This window comes from Giraffa tippelskirchi, chromosome 3, assembly GCF_054371585.1.
Source record: "Giraffa tippelskirchi isolate mGirTip1 chromosome 3, T2T-mGirTip1v1.2.pri, whole genome shotgun sequence".
In the NCBI taxonomy this organism is placed as follows: Eukaryota; Metazoa; Chordata; class Mammalia; order Artiodactyla; family Giraffidae; genus Giraffa; species Giraffa tippelskirchi.
The window spans coordinates 133,445,137-133,450,612 of NC_137277.1; the positions used below are offsets into that span (position 1 = coordinate 133,445,137).

Here is a 5,476-nt window from a genome sequence, read left to right on the forward strand (position 1 = left end):
GCTGGACCAATTTACATTCCCATCAAGAGTTCACGGTTCCATTTTCTCTATGTCCTCCACAAGACTTGTTATTTCTTGTCTTTTTGATAATAGCCATTCTTTTTTTTTTTTTTGATCTTCATTTCGTTAATGATTAGTGATGTTGAACCACCTTTTCATATGTCTGTTGACTATCTGACTGTCTTTGGAAAAATGTCTGTTCAAGTTCTCTGCCCATTTTTAAAATTGGGTTGGTTTTTAAAATTGGGGTTGTTTGTTTGCTCGATATTTAGTTGTACAAATTTTTGTATATTTTGGGTATCAGCCCCTTTTTGAATATACCATTTACAAATATCTTTTCCCTTTCAGTAAGCTGCCTTTTCATTTTGGTGTGCAAAAGCTTTTAAGATTGATGTAGTCTTATTTGTTTATTTTTGCTTTTATTTCCCTTGCCCGAAGAGAAAGATCCAGCAAAATATTGCTAAGGCATATGTCAAAGAATGTAATGCTGTGTTTTTTCTTCTAGGAGTTTTATGGTTTCAGGTCATACATTTAAGTCTGATCCATTTTGAGTTTATTTTTGTGTACGGTGAAAGTAGTTTGATTTGATTATTTTGCAGGCAGCTATTTAGCTTTCCCACACCATTTACTGAAGAGGCTGTCTTTTCCCTCTTGTGTATTCTTGTCTCCTTTGCTATAGAATTGCTGACCATATACATGTGAGTTTATTTCTGGACTCTATCTTGTCCCACTGATCAATGTGTCTCTTTGTGCCAAAACCATAGTGTTTTGATTACTGTAACTTTGTATGATACTTTGAAGTCAGGGAATGTGATATTTCCAGCTTTGTTCTTGCTCAAGATGGAGATGAGTTAGGGATGCAAGGATGTTTTAACATCTGCAAGTCAATCAATGTGATAGCACATTAACAAATTGAAGAATAAAAATTACATAATCTTCTCAATAGATGCAGAAAAGTTGGATGAAATTAAAATCCATTCATGATAAAAACTTTCAACAATGTTGGTATAGAGGGAGCATATCTTGACATTATAAAGATCATATATGACACACCCACAGCTAACATCATACTCCGGTAAAAAGCTGAAAGCATTTCCTCCAAGAACTTTCACTGTATTCATCCATCCTTTCCCCAAGTTTGGTGAGCATCTTTTTAATCATTACGTTGAACTCTTTAGATTGCTTATCTCTACTTTGTTTAATTCTTTTTCTAATAGTGTATTTTATTTTACTTTAATTTTTATTTATTTATTTAGCTGCACTAGGTCTTGGTTGTGGCATATAGGATCTTCCATCCTCATTGTGGCATACTGGATCTTTAGTTGTGGCAAGTGGAATCTAGCTCCCTGACCAGAGATCGAACGACAACCCCCTGCATTAAGAACATAGAGTCTTAGCTACTGGACCACCAGGGAAGTTCTGTTTAGTTCTTTTTTCTGAAGTTATGTCCCATTTCTTTGTTTGGAACATATTCCTCCTGTCTCTACATTTTGTCCAACTCTGTGTTTATATTTATGTGTTAGGTATGTTTCCCAATCTTGGAGAAGTGGCCTTATGTAAATGTCTGATGAGGTCCAGCAGCATGCTCCTCTCTGGTCACTAGAGTATATGCTCTAGGGGTGCCCTCTATGTTGGCTGTGAGGGTCCTCCTCTTGTGGCAGGCTTACTTCAGTGGATGTGTTGGTAGGCAGGGCTGGCTCCTGGCCTGGTTGTCTGTGAGATCATGCCTTGTGTAATGGCCATGGGCCACTGGGGGGCAGGGTGGGCTTCCTACATGGTTGGTTGTGTAGCTCAGGATGTCCTGGGGCTGGTGCTGGTCCACTGGAGGATACAGCTGGGTCTGCAACACTAATCGGCTAGAGAAAAACTTCCAAGATGGTGTTTGCCAGCACTGGTGTTTCCCCTAGACGGCTGTTGCCAACATCAGTGTCCTTTGGGGGAAATCTCAGTTGCCTCCTGCCTCTCTGGGAGGCTCTTGAAGATCAACAAGTATCAGACCCAGGCCACTTTCAAACTGCCACCTCTGCACTGGGACTCAGAATAGGTGAGATTTTGCATGCACCCTCTGTGAGCAGAGATTCTGTGTTTCCTGTAGTCCTCCAGTTCTCTTGAACATAAGCCCTGTTGGTTTTGAAAGCTAGATGTTCTTGGGGCTCCTCTTTCTAGTGTAGGGCTGGGGAACCCACGTGGGCTCAGAATTCTCACTCCTTGGGGAGGACCTCTGAGATTGTAATGCTCCTCCTTATGCGGGTTGCTGACTCAAGGGTTTGAATCCAGATATGCTATGTCTCTATTCCTCCCATACATCTCGTTATGTCTTTAATTGTGGAAAATCTTTTCTGCTAGTCATCAGGTTTTTCTCATAGATAGTTGGTCTGTAAGTGGTATAATTTTGGCATACATTGATTGGTTGTGGTCTGAGTTAGTTGTAGGATCCTTTCAGTGGTTTGAATGTCCAGAGCAGAACTGCCCAACAGAAACAGAATGAGAGGCACATACATAATTGAAAATTTTATAGAAGTTACACTAAAAAAGTAAAGAGAAACATTCAATTCTAATAAAATATTTTATTTAACTTATCAAGTAATGACTAAACTTAATATTAATGAGTTAATTAATTTTTCATCTTTAGTCTTAGAAATCTGGTGTGTATTTCACACTGATAGCATCTCTTCATATGCACTGACCACCTGTGAGCGCTCAGTGGACAGATGGCCATGGTGATCGTGGTGGACAGTGCAGGTCTGGAGCCTCATTCGGAATTCTGTCTGTGGAGCCTAAGAGATTTATGACCCTCTGCAACCAGGATCCCATAAACGTTGTTCTCCCTGGCTTTCCTCCTGGGCTGCATGGTCAGTTAGCTCTCTTTCACTGCTGTCACAAAGTCAAATCCACAGGATGTGAGTGGCCACCCTGAATTTATTTCTCAGAGGATTTGCAGCTCCTACAAAGTAACACACCAGAGGAACTGGAGTCCCAACCACGGAGGAGATAAAAAAGTATCCAAAGACCCCTCGGGCTGATTTTTGCCAACAGACAATCTTCCATATCCCAGTAATGGCTCCATGGAAGCCAAAAATTGGAAACACTTTGTTTTCACAGTTGGGCTTCCTTGATGGCTCAGATGGTAAAGAATCTGCCTGCAAAGCAGGAGACTTGGTTTCAATCCCTGGGTTGGGAAGATCCCCTGGAGAAGGGAATGGCTACTCATTCCAGTGTTCTTGCCTGGAGAATCCCATGGACAGAGGAGCCTGGTGGGCTACAGTTCATAAAGTTGCAAAGAGTCAGACTGAGAGACTAACACTTTCACTTTCATTTTATTTTCACAATGACGTTGATTATCTCAAAAAGATGACACCTGAATGAGTGTCTTTACCATCCTCTTGAGATGGAGAAAACAGTGCTTTTAAAGTGACATTCCAGCACGAATCTTCTGGTTCTGAAGAGTGAACATTTTTACAATCAAAGAAGGTGCCAGGAATTTGAATTTTGAACTTGACTGCTGAGGAATAAAGATCAGAATTTCAAATTGGAATGTGCTAAATCCACCCATGTCTCTCAGCATTTGCTGTGGCCACTTTCTTTTTACACATTTAAATCTTCCTTCCCTAATTTTACCCATGTTCTGCTGAATGATCTTATTCCTTGGAGCCTGATTTAGAAATAAATGTACTGGTTAACAACTGGCCTCTGGAGTCAGTAGAATTTTTTTTTTCTTCTTGTAGTGGGATGATCATGGCAGGATATTTCCCCATGTCCAGGAAATAGATAAACATGTTTCCCCATGTGTAAGGAGAGAAATAATCATAGTTCTTATTTCTTAAATTTTCATGAGGATTCAGAAAATAATACACATGATGCCTTTAGCAGAGTGACTGCCCATGTCAAGTTAAGTAAATGTTGACTGCTATTAAGATCTCTTGAGCGTTTGTATCTAACTGGTTGACCACCTGTAGGTTGATGTAAATCTACTTTTTGGTATATGGAACTGGTTGATTCCTAAGTAAAAATCTTGACATCCCGACAATTTGATTGCCTCATATGTATGAAGGTGAATCAGCCCAAGGTTCACCAGGTTTTGCCACCTATTTATTTTTTTCTCCCTATTTTCTTTGTCTTCCTTTTCTTTTCTTCACTATTATCTTCTCAGTTTCTTCCCTTTCCCCCTTTTTTTTATAACATTTTAAAACTTTAATTTGAGTTAAAAAATATGTGCATTCAGTATTTAAAACATTGTACCAAAAAGGAAATGACACTCTAAACTGCACTTCACAGCCCACAGGACATCTTGGACCAGCTTGCTTTTTACTCTAGAGTTCACAGTCACCCTACCCAACTCCCTCCTTCACCAACAATTTTTTTTCCTTCCGGTTAGACAGGCAGATGAGAGAGGCAGGCCGTGGCCTACACATTGTTAGTAGTTCTTCTTTCTTTTATGTGTAAAAGGATGGCACAGTCATTTAAACTTGATCCAACCTCTTTGTCTCTTACAAAGCTAAACAGCTAAAAGAAGTAAAATAAGAAGGTATTGCTTGTGGAATGTACAGTGCATACTTGCAGTGCATGCTTCATTACGACTTGCTGGCTTGCTTCTCCTGTTCAATAGTTTCTCTTGAAGGCACTGGATTTTTCTCTTGCGTTTCTGTTTTCTTCAATTACGATTTATCAAACTTCTCAATCTCAGCCATATCGGGTTTGTCAGACGTGGTTGCAGAGGGAGCAGAGCGAGCTGCGAAGGAAAGAAATACGGCCTGCGATGGCTGGTGAGTGCTCTCTTTCTCCCTTTTTCTTGGTTATTTTCAGCTATGACTTAGGGATACTGGTACCTTTAATGGGCACTGCCTCACCTGCCAGGGCAAGTGCTGGAGATGACTCTTAAACTCTGCCTCTGCATGTTGGATATTTTTTTGGCTTGTTTCTTTTCTTGTAGATGATGGCCATGCAGTAATCCTGAAATGAGAGCTGAAACCTTCAATTGGCTCAGCTTGGGTTTTCCAGAAATAGTCGCTGATGATGTGCTAGATGATGATAATTGAAGGCAGGAATACTCTATTTATAAATTTGTTGCAGGGCTCACCTATCCTATCATCCCGGCCTGGCCCCAGCCTCTTTGTGAAGCTGTATAATACTCCTCCACAGGGACACCTGTGGCAGATGTGACGATGTGACAGGACAATGGAGTGGCTGCTCTGGGAAGAAACGCTGGGGGAAGGGCCATCTGGAAGTGTTGTCTCAGTGAGACCACAGGTAATTAGGAGGCTGGCAGGGGGCACAGGCAGCAGAACTGGGGATACTGAGGTCCAGTGGGACTGAAAGATCAAGGATGGGGGTGGGACTCAAAGGCCAAATGTCAGGCGGCAACCAGGTGTGTGAGAGCCCTAGGAATCAGAGGTCAAGGGGAATCAGCGGTCAAAAGTCAGGGGTGTAACTAGAGATCAACACTTCATCAGCTGTTCCCTTAGACAGGCTGCCTCCA

General features: G+C 41.2%; 1 pseudogene; it reads right to left on the bottom strand.

Annotated features, from left to right (window-relative positions):
• Window positions 1-4,571: 4,571 nt before the first annotated feature.
• LOC145540949 (thymosin beta-4-like) lies at window positions 4,572-4,697 on the bottom strand (annotated as a pseudogene).
• Between the last annotated feature and the right edge of the window lie 779 nt (window positions 4,698-5,476).